Source organism: Callithrix jacchus, chromosome 21 (assembly GCF_049354715.1).
Source record: "Callithrix jacchus isolate 240 chromosome 21, calJac240_pri, whole genome shotgun sequence".
NCBI classification, from domain to species: domain Eukaryota; kingdom Metazoa; phylum Chordata; class Mammalia; order Primates; family Cebidae; genus Callithrix; species Callithrix jacchus.
This window is the reverse complement of record NC_133522.1, coordinates 44990658-45006042: the sequence shown is the minus strand read 5'-3', so window position 1 is coordinate 45006042 and position 15385 is coordinate 44990658. Positions and strand designations below refer to the sequence as shown.

The window sequence follows — 15385 nt, the reverse complement described above, 5'->3', positions numbered from 1 at the left end:
GACCTCCGCATCCACCCTGCCTTCCCTCCCTGCTGTGCACGCCACTCCAGCAGTGCAGTTTGGATGCTGTGCTGAATTGTAATCCTCACTGTTGGGGGTAGGGCCTGGCGGGAGGTGTTGGATCTCGGGGGCAGATTTCTCATGAGTGGTTCAGCGCCATCCCCCTGGCCATCCTTGTGATGCTGCGTGCTTGGGAGATCTGGTTGCTTCAAAGTGCGTGGCACCTCTCCATTCGCTCTCTTGCTCCTCTCTGGCCATGGGATGTGCCTGCTCTCGCTTTGCCTTCTGCTATGTGTAAAAGCTCCCTGAGGCCTCCCGAGAAGCTGAGCAGACGCCCGGCGCCATGCTTGTGCAGCCTGCAGAACCGGGACCAGTTACACCCCCTTTCATTATAAATTACCCAGCCTTAGGCATTTCTTTACAGCAATGCAAGAATGGCCCGATACACCCAGCGACACTCCTGGGTCCTTCACAGCTATTTTGTCAGCTGATGAGGAGGCTCGTAGGTCCAGCCACTTCTGTTGTTGCTTTTTTTATCTCCATGGGGTGGGGAGGGGATCCTGTCAGGGAGTTGGTGGCTCCTACTTGTTTTCCATTTTGTGTGGACATCACACAGCAATTTGAACAAAGCACGAGTCTCACCACGGCCTCTTGTGTTCCGAGATGTACTTGGGTCCTTATGCAGTGTGCGTGTGAACATGGGACAGCCAGAAGGCATCTGGACTCCTCTTCTGGGCCTTGTTTATTTTGTGGTGCTGAGGGGAGGGCAGGACAAGAAGGGAGACGCTGTCTTTGACATGTAGGGCAGGTCATGAGGATGGTTCATCCCACACTGCAGCACAGAACCAGGGCAGGGGAGGCCCTTTCATCTGTTGCTCCTGACTCCATGGTTCTGTCCTAACAGCAGCAGGATGGGGATTGCTGAGGATTCAAGAAAAATCTGCATTCAAAGCTCCAGGAAGGATCTGGGTGGATGTGGGGCCCAGCCAGGGGCTGTGTGTTGAGAAATGAGGGCCGTTGGGGGCTATCTGGTGGGGCAAGCTTTGAGTGGTGAGCTTTTTGTGGTGAGCTTTGCATGGCGAGCTTTGCATGGTGAGCTTTGCATGGTGAGTTTTGCATGGCGAGCTTTGCATGGTGACCTTTGCATGGTGAGCTTTGCAATAAATGCATGATTGCACTGGAAGTATGCAGTGGCCCCAGGACCAGTGTCTCTGGGGACTGGGGAAAGCTGCTTGGAAGAGAAGATAACTTGGAGAAGGAGGAGGAGATTCCATTAGGCCTAATGCGGTGTGTGGCGGGGAGGTGCTCGTGGCATTTGTCCTTCATTGCCAGCCCTTGTCTTTGGCATCGGCCATCAAGAGAGTTGGGGACAGGAAAGACCTTGGGCGGGCGGGTTGTGAGTGAGGGGCCCAGAGCTCCCCATGAAGCTGTGCAGTGCATGCAAAATCCACAGTCGGCTCCAGGGCTGGGCTTTTGCACCTGGACCTGGAGGGTTGAGGTTGCAGCGTCCTGAGCCCAGGTCCAGCTCCTTGCAGGAGAAGCACTGAGCTCATTTGAAACCTCCCCAGGAAGCATGTAGTGCAGCCCTGCTGGAGTCCCGAGTTGGGATAAGGCTTGTGGAAAGCTGCTGCAACTCCCCACAAAGCCTGGCAATATTCTGACAGCTCTCCTGCTCCCCAGGGGCTGGAACGCACCACTTCCAGTGAGGGTGGAGACTAGAAATAATATCGGCATTGGTTGATGGCATATTGGCCTGCATGAGTGGCTCATTCCTGCTGCATTGTCCTCAGTGAGCAAGGCACCAGAGGGATCATCTTCAGATGCCCCAAACCAGAGAGATGGAAAACATCGACCCAGGGCAAAGTGTGGTGTGGGTTTCTCCCTTCCCCTGGGAGCTGGTTGTGGGTCACACGATGTGTGCACAGAAAACACTCTGGTTTTCTGGGCTGGTTCCTGCCGAGTTATTTGGAGGCTGTTCAATACCTTCACAGTGAGCTTTGGTTCTCTGCCCACAAAGGCCCCAGAGCTCGCCAAGCTGCAGGACTGTCTGCTATCACTGGAAGGACAAGACAGTCACTGAACACCCAACCCTTGGGTGGAAACACTACCTCACAGGCTGCGGGTGCAGTGCAGGGGAAGGCAGGAGGTCACATCCCAAGCATGGTGTTTAGAATGACAACTCGCTGCCAGGGGGCTGCACTGAGGTTGGCAAGCTTGGCTGTGGCACTCACTGGCTTGGAATGTCAACCTCCCAAGGGAGGCTCTGCCTCCCAACACAAACGGGGGGTTAGCAGTGTGGGGAGAGGAGGAGAGACCTGTGGAAGTGACCACATGGCTGAGCCGGCCTGGTGTGTCTTGGGTTCAGGGTTTACTCCTGGGGGCATCTGACATTTGCACTGTCACTCCACCTGCGGGTGCCTTTGGCAGCTAAAAACCACTACCTGAAAGGCCTTCTCATTTTCGGGTCTGATGGTTTGCAGAGGGCAATTTATATCTCTACGAAGCAATAGTGACTCATGAAAATGCATTCACTGTCAACAGGTCCACGCCCAGTGCCTCACTGTCCTGGGTTAAGTGCAAACTCCGGGATGCAGGTGGCCGGGTGGTCTGTGATGGGCCACGTTGTGGTGGAGGAACGTTTGCCTTGCTCTGGGAACTTACTGAATCTGCAATGACCCGTCATGATCCCTCAGAGAAGAAATCATTATTCCCCTGAGAGTTGTGTTCTAAGATCTTTGTGAATGACTTTTTGGTGAATTGTAGCTGAATATACAGAGCATCTGCCATGACATTTTCCTGGGTGTGGGGTAAACTTGTTCCAGCGGCCTCTGGCAGACTCGTCTGTTCCTTCTCGTGCCTGTCATAGTTACGTCCACAGTGGTTTATGCAAGTCTCTTACTGACTCTTAATGTTCTTCTCAGAGATTAGCTAGGTCAATATGGCCATCTTCAAGAGAACACTCTTTGATTTACACCGGGCCCTTCTCTAGAAATCTCAAGTAGCACAGGGTGGTTTCCGTAACCAGTTCAAGCCCCATCGCAGTGCCTGGTCTGGGTGTTACTGGCAGAAGAAGGTACTTCGGCTGGCCAGGTGTTCCTCTTTCAAGGAACATACTGAAATTCAGGGCACATTCTGAATCATTTTGGGAGAGGGAAAGAAAAAACCTACTTAAATGAGGAGAGTCCTGCTACTGCTGTAAAGACTTCAGAGAAGTTAGTTTTTTGCCTGCCCTGTGCCTCAGTTTCCTCACTATAAAGGGGTGGCCAGTACCTGTACCATGAGGGCATGTGAGAATTGGACAAAAGGATAGATAAGAAATAATATAATCTAGTAGAAATGTTGTAAGAGGTTATTATTCTTCTCACGATCTTATCTCCTCTGACAGCACAATTTTTTTTTTTCTGGAAAACGTTTTCTTGGCCAAGTGCAGTGGTTCGCTTCTGTGATCCCAGCACTTTGGGAGGCTGAGGTGGGTGGATCATTGGAGGTAAGGAGTTGGAGACCAGCCTGGCCAACATGGTGAAACCCCGCCTTGACTCAAAATACAAACATTAGCCATGGTGGTGGGTGCCTATAATCCTCGCTGTTCAGGAGGCTGAGGCAGGAGAATTGCTTGAACCTGGGAGGCGGAGGTGGCAGTGAGCTGAGGTTGCGTCATTGCACTCCAGCTTGGGTGACAGAGCAAGACTCCGTCTCAAAACAAAAAAACAAAAACCATTTTCTTATGTTGAACCGGAGGCAGTTTCCTTATGTCTTATATCCAGTAGACCCAGTTGTTAGCTTTGGAGCAAATAAGTGACTTGTAACTCCTATTGCAAGCGACATTCTCATGGATCCATAAGAGCTTCGCTGTGCATCCACATCACCTCTGTTCCATACTGACGCGTCACCCCTCCCCTACCCCAATGCCTGGCATCATCTGGACTCTCCAGAAGTGAGGAGAGTTTTCCAATCAGATAGAGTATACGCAGCTGTGTTCCTAGAGGCCTTTACTGTGTATTTTCCCTGCCTGTTAAGCTGTAAGATTCTGAATGGCAGAGCTCTTTTCTGTCATCTGTCTTTTCTCTTGGATTCCAGTGCCAGGTAAAGTTATTTTTATATATTGGATAAATAAAACATGTCATGGGCAATAATAATCATTCTCTCCAGCGGAGTGGTAAGTCGAAGCTAGTTTCTGAGAAAGGATTGTTGAATATTTGGAAATTTTGAGATCTGGTTGTTAAACGACTGAGAACTTCAAATTAGCCATGGTGGGAATATCTACACTTTGGAAATTGGCAGATGCTACAAATGAGGACTTTGTTTTTCCTCCCACAGAGCTGGTTTGCCAGCACAGCACAGCCTTAAGATGAGAAGGCCTCCTACCATTCATTCCTGGAGAAAAATGACGTTGACTCTCCCCTGCCCCTTGTTTAGAGAATAAAATCTAACTATGCTTTTTTTCTCTCAAGAAACATTTTTTTTTCTCAAGAAAGAATAAAAAGTAACCCTGGGCTAAAGATGGGCAACTGGAAAAAATGGTACTATTTCCAGGCACGTTACCATCCTCCTCCTCCTCCTTTTCTCAGGAGAGCTTTGGTTCGGCCAGATCTGACTGAGAAAAATTATAAGACTTTGCAACACTCCTCAGAATTTTAAACCATAAGTTTTACTGTCATCATTTTTGACACTTATTTGCTTTAAAGAAATGGTGGAGCAAGAATGTGAAATTCAGTTAACACTCAGGTCTGTTTTTTTTTTTTTTTTTTTTTTTTTAAATAACTTGCCATTTGGGAAGGCGATAAAGAGTGTTAATCTCAACTGCTTGGCCGAGCGTCTTAGCAAAGTTTTAACTCTGCCAGTTCCAAGATTAGGTGCAGTCGTTCTCAAGGCATAATTTATTTTTGAAATGTTCCTTGGGTTCTGAAACTTCAGCATGCCAATGCTAAACTATTCCTTGAGGGAGAACAACTCTCCCTTAAGAGTCTCCGAGGCCTAGTGTTGCTGAGCATGACTGATAGGCAAAACATCGACAGCCTTAATTTTTTCTTTTCAAAACATGTTTAACTTCAGTAAACCTTAAGCCAAGCCTCTTGCAGATGGCAGACAGCTTAATTGCTGTGGTAACCTTGTCTGACGTTTTTTGGAAAACTTTGGGTGTTATAATAATCCGTTGAACCCAGAGAAAATAGATTTCAACCCACACAAAGACATGCATATGGCTCAGAATCTCGACTCGGCTGCTGAGGTTTTGTCCAGGCGTGTTCCTTTTTTCCCTTCCTTGCCAGGCTTTCTGGTACAGCTTGCGAGTCCAGCATGTATTGTTTGGATAGCAAATCCAAAAGAGGCCCAGGATGAAATGAATCAGCGTTACTGTTTCTTCCCCGACCCATCTGTCTTCCCGGAAAGTCTGAGGTGTGGATGGTAAGAACGGTTGACTGTATTAATGTGTTACCTTCATTTTTGTGTGTGTCTATTTCTGGCCTATTTTGAAAAGCTTTATTGGTAATATAGTTGATACACAAAAATTGTATATAATGTGTACGTTTGGATGAGTTTGGACAGATGCATATGCCCAGGATATCATCACCCCGATCAAGGTGCTAAGCACAGCCATCACCTCCAAAAATCTCTCTGTGGTGTTGTGTGTGTGTGCTGAGAACATTTAACCTGAGGGCTGTCCCTTTAATATATTGTCAAGTGTGCGGTACAGTACTGTTAACTGTAGGTGCTATGTTGTACAGCAGGTCTCCAGAACGTATTCACCTTGTATAACTGAAACTTTTACCTGTTGATGTTGTCTATTTTTGCAATTGGGGTTTACATCCTTTTCTTATTTGTTTGCAAGATATCTTTACATTTTCTGAATATGTCCTTTTTTGGGTAGACTAATTTCAAAATCTTCCAGTTTGTGGCTTGCCTTTTCTTTCTCTTAATAGTTTTTTTTTTTGATGTATCTGTTGTATATCTCAAGTTAAGTCTTCTTTGATTTTTCTCAGCAATGTTTGAGTTGATTTAGGAGGTTTTGCACATCTTTTATTAGATTTCTTCCTATGCATTTGATAGTTTACTTATTTTTAAATTTCACAGATGCTTTGTGCCTCTAGGTTAACGTACATGTCTATCCTTGGGGTGGCACCAGATGTGTATTGCAATCATACGTTAGTGGTGTATCACAATAATGCACTGGCTGTGTATCGCAATAGTGCACCGGCTGTGCATTGCAATAGTGCACCGGCTGTGATTCACAATAGTGCACTGGCTGTGTATTGCAACAATGCACTGGCTGTGTATCGCAACAGTGCACCGGCTGTGTATCGCAATAGTGCACTGGCTGTGTATCGCAATAGTGAACCGGCTGTGTATCGCAACAGTGCACCAGCTGTGTATCGCAATAGTGCACCGGCTGTGTATCGCAATAGTGCACCGGCTGTGTAACGCAATTGCAATTGCCATCTTCCATGATCATGATCCATATGCCAGGCACCCACAGGCGCGTTTTCTTGGGCAATGCATTTTGTCTTTTTTCTTTTCTTTTTTTTTTTTGAGACGAGGTTTCGCTCTTGTTACCCAGGCTGGAGCACAATGGTGCGATCTCGGCTCACCGCAACCTCCGCCTCCTGGGTTCAAGCAATTCTCCTTCCTCAGCCTCCCGAGTAGCTGGGATTACAGGCACTCTCCACGATGTCCAGCTATTTTTTGTGTGTTTTTAGTAGAGATGGAGTTTCACCATGTTGAATAGGATGGTCTCGATCTCTTGACCTTGCGATCCACCCGCCTCGGCCTCCCAAAGTGCTGGGATTACAGGTGTGAGCCACCGCGCCCAGCCTGGGCAGTGCATTTTTTCTTTCATATCTCTGTCTAGTATATAGGACATTTTCTGAATGGATGATTTCTGGCTCAACACAGAATTTGTAGTTTTGGGGATATGAATAAAAATTTAGTATGAAAGCTGCAATTGATTCTTGCAACTAAGATGGCTGCCATCTTAACGGCGTAGTTAAAAGCAGAACTCATTGGAGTGTATCCTTGTTTATGTCGGTGACCATGGGCTATGAAGTTGGATGACTTTTTCCTCAGCTGTGTTTATAAACACTAGCAAACACACTGTGGCATGGAGAGTAGCCAGCTTAAGCATGTTTGTACTTCAAGTGGATTTATTTTCACAGTTCCCCACACATGTGATACTACCTCCTCAAGAGTTCTCAGTTTAGACCAGAGCTTCTCAACTCCGAGTGGACAGCAGCCACTAGAGAGCTCATGAGAATACACAGTCCTGGGCCCTTACCCAGAGATGGACTAATCAGTATTCAAGGGGTCAGTTAATCTGCTTTTAAAACATGGATTCCAAATGGTCATGAGGGAGGTAGCATGGGGACTGCACACTGTGAACTCCTGGCATGATTATGGAAGCTCGGTTTTATCTCATATTAGCTGTGTGAACTTGGGCACATCAATCTACTTCACCAAGCTAGTTTCTAAATTTTAAAGAGGTGACAACAGTGTATGAGTTGGGTTGCCTTCAGCTGCAACTAGCAAAAGACCTAATTTCATCTGGTTTCAACAATAATGGGATTTTACTGGTCTTGGCAATTTAGGAGTCCTGACTTTAGAAGACTAGTAGATGTAAAAAAGGATGAGTTCAGGCCGGGCGCGGTGGCTCAAGTCTGTAATCCCAGCACTTTGGGAGGCCGAGGCGGGCAGATCACGAGGTCAAGAGATTGAAGCCATCTGGGCCAACGTGGTGAAACCCCGTCTCTACTAAAAATACAAAAATTAGCTGGGCATGGTGGTGCATGCCTGTAGTCCCAGCTACTCGGGAGGCTGAGGCAGGAGAATTGCTTGAACCCAGGAGGTGGAGGTTGCAATGAGCCGAGATCGCGCCACTGCAATCCAGCCTGGTACCTGGCAACAGAGCAAGACTCTGTCTCAAAAAAAAAAAAAAAAAAAAAAAAAAGGATGAGTTCGTGTCCTTTGCAGGGACAGGGATGAATCTGGAAGCCATCATTCTCAGCAAACTGACACAAGAACAGAAAATCAAACACCGCATGTTCTCACTCATAGGCGGGTGTTGAACAATGAGAACGCATGGACACAGGGAGGGGAGCATCACACACTGTGGTCTGTTGGGGGGACTAGGGGAGGGACAGAGGGGGGTAGGGAGGTTGGGGAGGGATAACATGGGGAGAAATGCTAGATATAGGTGATAGGGGGATGGAGACAGCAAACCACATTGCCATGTATGTACCTATGCAACAATCCTGCATGATTTGCACATGTACCCCAGAACCTAAAGCACAATTAATATACATATATATATAAAAGAAGAATAGCAGATGTATTAATCAGCATGTGAGCACCAGAAGCATGGAGGCCTAACACCACGATGTATACCTGCTGCTCACTGACAATCCGGTGCAGCCAGCTGGGGCCCTCCTCCATTCCTGATGCAGAGATCCACGTTCCTGCCCTCTTGTTTCCCCCATCTTGGCACTGGGCTACTAAGAGCATTGTGGAATGGGGAGAGAGGGAAGCACGCTGGCTCTTACCTACCTTAGCCAAGAAGTGACACCTGCCACTGTCATTTACAATTTAGTGGCCAGACCTAGTCATGTGGCTCCAATCTAACTGCAAGGACATCTGCCTCCAGAACTGAGACAAGAACCCACCCAGTCTAGGGTACTTTGGTATGGCAGCCCTAGTGGCTTATGGCACGCAGCAAGCACATAGACTATTTGATGAGCCCTAACTGCTTCTGCCAAGGTGAGCTTGAGGTATTGTACCAGGCTCTGTTTCTCTGTGCTTCTTTTGCCTCTGCCCTGCCTATGTCATGAATGGGCTTTGTCCTCAGGTTGGCTTCCCTCCTGGTTGAAAGAGGCTGTCCGAGGGCATTCAGGCTTCTCATCTTCCTATTACTACTCGGGGAGAGAGGTGGTGTTTCCTCCTCTGTCCAAACAGAGCTCTTGAGACTGACTTAGGACACACACTGTCTACCCTGGATGCAGTCGGGGTCCATCGTTGGTACTAAGGGTAGCGCCAAGGACGTCGTAGTTAGAATGCAATGCTTGGAAAGGAACGGAATGGATGTGGGGAGGCCGTGATGATACCCACATCACACACCTGCATCCTCTAAAAAGTCAGATCCTGCCAAAGCGCTTGGCCAGTGGCTGGAAATTCATAAGGTGTCAATAAATATCAGTTGTGATGATGATTATTTAAGGGAAAATGTTGTTAGATATTGGGGCACAAGACAATATTGTCCTAAAGCCTGAATTGGCGAAGGTGATGCCAGCTGCTAGAACACGTAGGTCCCCACATTTGGGATCTTTCATTCTGAGAGGCAGGACTGAGAGAGCGGCTCAGGGACCCAGGGGCCCATGTCATTGATCCTGTGGTCCACGGTGGTGCCCCGGGCTCCCTTGTTTCCTGCAAGGTGGTGGAGGAAGGGAAGAGGGAGGGCTTCCCTGATTTCACCCCATTCCATCAAGAGGAGCCTGTCTTCAACTGCCAGGGAGGCTGGGAGATGAAGTCCAGCCTGCGCCCAGGAAGTAGAGGGGCAGAGCTTGAGAACACAAGGGAGTAGAGAGGTCCTCTCCTGACTCTAGACCTGGAGCTTCCAAAGCACGCCCTTCACTCATTCAGCAAGGACTTAGTGAGTGAACAAGGAGAGGCCCACCCTTGGGGAGTTCCCGTTCTCAGCCCACACCTGATTGGGGCACCCTGGGGCCGCCGGGGCCTTGTTGGGCAGACGCAGGTCTCCCCGCTGCCTTGTACACCCCATGGGAAAGAAAAATCAAGGGGGTGGCGGTGCCTGGTGTGCGCAGGGGTAGGAGGAGCCAAGGAAGGAGCCAGCTTGTGCCAAGAGGTAGACTGGACCTTTGAACAGACTTGGGCCCGATATGAGCGAGACAGCCCCCAAGAGCCCCCTGAAACCTCAGGTGGGGGAAGGCGCCAGTGGGATTGTGCCTCAGTGGGCCGGGTGGGCTATGAGAACGTGTGTGGCTGAAGCAGGCACCTGAGTAGGCACCAGTGAGTGGCCTCCCTTATCCCTCCTGCTGCTCGTCAAAGTGGTTTTGTGTATCCACACCCAAGGCCATTGGGCCACTAGATTGGGACTGACGGCGAGGACTCTGAATTACTTCCATATCCACAGGCTCTGAGAAAGACCTCTTCTTGTTTTTTTTTTTTGAGATGGAGTTTCGCTCTTGTTACCCAGGCTGGAGTGCAATGGCGCGATCTCGGCTCACCGCAACCTCTGCCTCCTGGGTTCAGGCAATTCTCCTGCCTCAGCCTCCTGAGTAGCTGGGATTACAGGCACGCAGCACCATGCCCAGCTAATTTTTTTGTATTTTTAGTAGAGACAGGGTTTCACCATGTTGACCAGGATGATCTTGATCTCTTGACCTCATGATCCCCCGCCTTGGCCTCCCAAAGTGCTGGGATTACAGGTGTGAGCCACCGTGCCCGGCCCAAGACCTTTTTTTTTTGTTACTTGTATTTACTCACGTGCTGTAGATGGCACCAGCTGAGTACAGACGAACCGCCGAAGCTCGGAGCTTGCTGGACGTGCCTCGGCCTATGCAGCACCTCGGTGCGGGGATTCTGAAGGAAAGCCGTGGGTCAACAGCACTCGCTCCTGGGGCTGGGTCCCCACGGCAGCCCAAGTTCGTCCTGCTTGTTTCTCCACCACCCGGCTCTTGCTGCCTCCCTCAAAGCCGCTGTGCTTTATTTCCTGAAACACTCTCAAGTATTTGTTCTTGTTCACGAGAACTGTCCCCGCGGAAATGACTTCTTCTCCCAGGCACAGTGGTGACTGGTGACCGGTGACCTGCTCGCCTTCGCACTGCCTTCTCCAGGGAAGGCAAAGATGTGGAGTCCCTTCGCAGAAAAGAAACTCTCCACGGAGGAGCAGGAAAAGGTTCATTTGCATTTGGAAGCTTTGGATTGAGAGCTGGCGAGAGTCCCAGTAAAAAAGACTTTAGCAAAAGCCACATTGTAAACTGCAGAGCCTTTCTGGGGTTCAGGGGCTCAGAGGTGTCTTCCAGGACCAGGCTCCCTTCCTCTTTCTTCTTGGCCGCCTCTGTGGAATGGGTGCTTTTGAGGCGTGTCTTCTGCTGGTTGAAAGAAGGCTGCTGCTGCTCCATCCATCACCTCCACACTCAGCCTGTTTAGAGTCAGACCTATTTCTCCTCACATGCCTCCCTTTATCAGGGAAGAAAACTTTTCTACATATCACTGCCACTCCCCATGTTGCTTCCAGGCTGCCCCCCATGCTCACCCAATTCACACCCCCTCAACTCCACTCCCTGCGTGCTGTACCCAGGCCGAGAGGGTTCTTCCTCAGGCTTGCTCAGGTTCACATCACCTAGATCCCTTCCTCTTCCTCTTCCTCTTCCTCTCCCGCTTTTTCTGAGCTGAAGGCTGGGGTTTTCCTTGGGCCTTGCAATTCACTCTGCTCTGTGCCTGGGAGAGCAGGCTACAGGCTGGGATCTTCAGGGCTCCCAGATATCTTTCTGGATGCATTTAAAGGCTCTGAGTTCCAGCCCTCGAGGTGTGGGCTACAGGGGGGTCAGGTTTTCACTTGCTCCTGCTCTCCGTTCTCCTGTCTTGATCTCCTGGATCAGGCAGGGCAGAGGCAGGTTGGGTTTGTAACATCCTTTGACTTTCTGGCCTCCTACCTGTGGCTGGGCCATTCCCGTGGGGAGTCCTCCTACCCTAGGGAAGAATCTTGCTGAGTTGACATTTCGCTGCTTGTGCCCCATGTGTTAAGGAACTTAGAAAATCCTCCTTCTTGGTGAGAACTGGCTTTCACAGGACAGTCACGCCGAGATGCAAACAGATTCACACTTGACAACCCCAGTTGAGGGAAGACTTTGTTATTAAGTAAAGTAAGTGTGAGCACTCAGAAGCACTCGACACACAGGTGCTCCGGTCACTGTGATGATTAGTGAGATAATGGAATCAGTCCTGTCCCGAGGCCTGGATAGGAAGGGCCTCACCTTGGCCTCCCGTGGGTCCAGAAGTCTGTGGGTCAGAGGACATACCCCACCCTCACTTCCCTTCTCGACCATGCTCCTGGGACCTGGGACTCTGGAATTCTGACTTAAATAGTCCAAAGACAGCTTCTTCCCAGGATCTGCCCTCCCAAGAGCAAACCTGCGGCTGGTTGTGCACTGTGAGGCCCAAGAGGTAGCCAAGGAGTGGCCAAGGGATGGCAACAAAGTGGCCGTGGCCGTGTGTGTGGACAGTGGATGGAATTTGGCCACGTAAGCTGCACAACCACAGGGGCCTATTTCTTAGGAGGTGAGACAGAATGGGGGGGGGGGAGGAGAAGGGAGAAAGGAAGGGGTGGGATGCAGCTAGTGGACAGGGCTACCTCCTCCCAGACCATCATATTCCAGCCTTGTCCTGGGAGCCTAAGACCTCTAAATTCAAAGCAGGATTCTCAGGTTGTTCGAAGGTATATTTATCAAGGCAGGCGGCTGGAACACGACAGAACAGCTTCACTTGATTTATTACTTTTCCGTTTGAGGCATGTGGTTTGTGGGCCTCCATTTTTATTCATGCCTTGAGCCTCACCAGTGCTAGGATGGGCCTGAGCAGAATGGTGTGTGCAACCTGCTCATATAGCACCTTAACCGTTGACAAAGCAGTTTTTATTTACATGATCTCTTCCATACCCCCACTTAACTTTCAAAACAGCCACAGACTGGGGTATTACTGTTATTCCCAGCTGACACTGTTGAATGTTCTGAAGCTGATATGCCATGTAATTCAATCGTGTAGCTTAAATTTCTTTCCTAAAAGGAAAATGATCAAGCCACTGTATACATAAAAGCCAGTGTTCACTCAATGCTGGGATTTTTTTCCCTGCAGCAGACCCGTCCTTGCTTGTCCTAAGTAACACAGAGTGGCTTTGTTTCCCCAGGAGGTATTTTCTCAAAGCTACCATTCTCCACGTGCCTCCAATGACCTTCTTTGAGAAATGTCACCTCCCGATAAATATCTGACGCTTGGCAAGAAAGGCACTACAGAGATATTTGAGCACTGTCCTTGTGCTCAGCACTGTGCCAGAATCTGCCAAAACCAGAAAATTATAGGCATGATTCCTGCTTGCAGAGTAGAGAATAGAGCTAAGGAAATAAGAGTTAACAGTGAAGAAAATCAGGATGAGATGAGAACGCATATTTTAACGCTATGTTGTGTGGGCAGTCTAGAGCAGGGATCGGCAAACTTTTTCTGTGAAGAGCCGGATTGTAAATATTTTAGGCTTTGAGGGACAAACGGTCTCTGTTGCAAGCTACTCAACTCTGCTGTTGTAGCTCAAAAGCAACCACAGATGATACGTAAGTGAATGAGCGTGGCTGTTGCTGTGGACTCCGTGTGTCCCCCTCAAATCCATGTGTTGAAGCCCTTCGAAAGGTAATTAGGTTTAAATGAGATCATGAGGGTGGATTCCCCCAAGGTGGGTTAGTTACTTTGTAAGAGGATGAAGAGACCAGAGCTCTCTTTTTTATCGCAGCAGGAAGGCAGCCACCTACAAACCAAGAATAGGGCCCTCACCAGAACCCCAGCCATGCTGGCACCCTAGACTCAAATTTCCAACCTCTAGCACTGTGAGAAATAAACATCCAAACATCTGTTAATTCACCCAGCTGATGGTATTCTGTCATATTAGCCTGAGCTGACAAAGAGACATGTATTCCAGTAGAAATAAAGGGACATCGAAATCTGAACTTTATATAATTTTCGTCTGTCACAAAGTTTTGTTTTTCTTTTTAAATCCTTTCAACCGTTTAAAAATGTTGCAAGTATTCTCAGCTTTCCGGCAATATAAAAGCAAGTGGCAGGCTGACGCTGGCCTTTGGGCTACAGTTGTTGACCAGGGGTCTACAGCAGTCTCCTGAATTGTTCAGCAAAATTACTCATGAGCTATTAATAAGCATCGGAGAAAATAAGTCAGGGAATGGCTACGCGCTCTGCATCTGGTTAGAGTCATAACCAGATATGACTAGTAAAGGCTCTGAGGAGCCCCGCAGTAAGGAAACGCGTTCAACATGTGCATGTTGCTGACTGCAGCATTTCCCAAACTTGGACATGAGAATCCTCCTGCTCCTCCAACTTCCCTTCTTCTGCCCTCCCTCCCCCTCCTCTTAGACCTCTTCTCTTTCATCCTCTTCTTACCCTTCTTTTTCCTCCTCTTTCTCTCCTCCTCTTTTTCCTGTTTCTCTCTTCCTCCTTTTTTTTTCTCTCTCTTCCTCCTTCTTTTCCTTCTCTCTCTCTTCTTCCTTCTCCTCCCCTCCCTCCCTCCCCCTCCCTCTTTTTTCTTTGTCCTTCTTCTTTCTTTTTTCTTCCCCCTTTCTTTCTTTCTCTTCTTTTTTTCTCTCTCTCTTTCCTTCTTTCTTCTCTTCTTCCTTCTTCCTTGCTCTCCAGCTTTTCCTCCTCCTCTGCCACACGATAGGTATTTACTTATAGATCAGATACTCTGAACAGCTCAGATTGGGAAACATCCAGATGCACTAAAGCTGTTGCTAACACAGTTTGAAAGTGGTGGGAAGAGTTTGAGCAGGGTTTTTGCAAGAGCTGGAATTTAAATTTATACAACTTTCTTATGAGTTCAATTTCAGTTAGAGAGAAGTGGTTTCTTTCCTTGACAAACGATCCCGCCCTCGTGAGGACACATACCCTCTGCTGTGTCCCTGGGGAGCTCCCTTCTGGAATGGAAGGGATCTTTGGCGAAAAAGCCGAGGCTGACTTGGATTTCGGGGTCTGTAATATGCCAGTGTGGTCCAAAGACTCTCGATCCCCAGCACAGCTTGATCCTTCCCATCTCAGTCAATGGCCAGAAACAGGATTCATCCTCGATCCCTCTCCTGCCTTGACACCCACATCCAATTCATCAGCGAACCTCTTGAACTCTACCTTCAGAACACATTCTGAATTAAGCACTTCTTACCACCTCTGGCCTAGTCCACCTGCCCCACATAGTTACCTCTCCAGCCCCACAAGTGTTCCTGGACCAGAGGTCTTCAGAGTGTGGCGGTACAGAAACCATTAAACCTTTCATTTGTATTTACTCATTCCCATCCTTCTATCTGTTTAATAATGGGCACATCGTACATTTTCTAGGGTACATAATATATTATTAAAACAGAACATGTTTACAATTTATAACGTAGGGTTGAAGAAGGAAGCTTCTCCTCTTTCCTTTGACCGTTCACTGATCTGAACTAATAACACATTAACAGGAGGAAAGGCAGGCGTATTTATTAACATGCATTAGCCTGGGAGCCACGCAAAATATGAGGATCAACGAAAGGCCAGATGGTTGAAGCTTTGATACCCTTGTCATAACAGGGAGGGAAGTGCGGAGCTGCAGGCAATTTTGGAGGGTAGCGATTTTTAG

At 48.4% G+C, this 15385-nt stretch overlaps 1 long non-coding RNA gene across 1 annotated transcript in view; it reads left to right on the top strand.

Annotated features, from left to right (window-relative positions):
- Positions 1-5191: 5191 nt before the first annotated feature.
- Positions 5192-15385, top strand: part of LOC118149872 (uncharacterized) — an 82971-nt gene continuing 72777 nt past the window's right edge. Inside the window, exon 1 of the long non-coding RNA XR_013530545.1 lies at positions 5192-5403. This is a non-coding gene — a long non-coding RNA (uncharacterized LOC118149872). The remainder of the gene's footprint in view (positions 5404-15385) is intronic.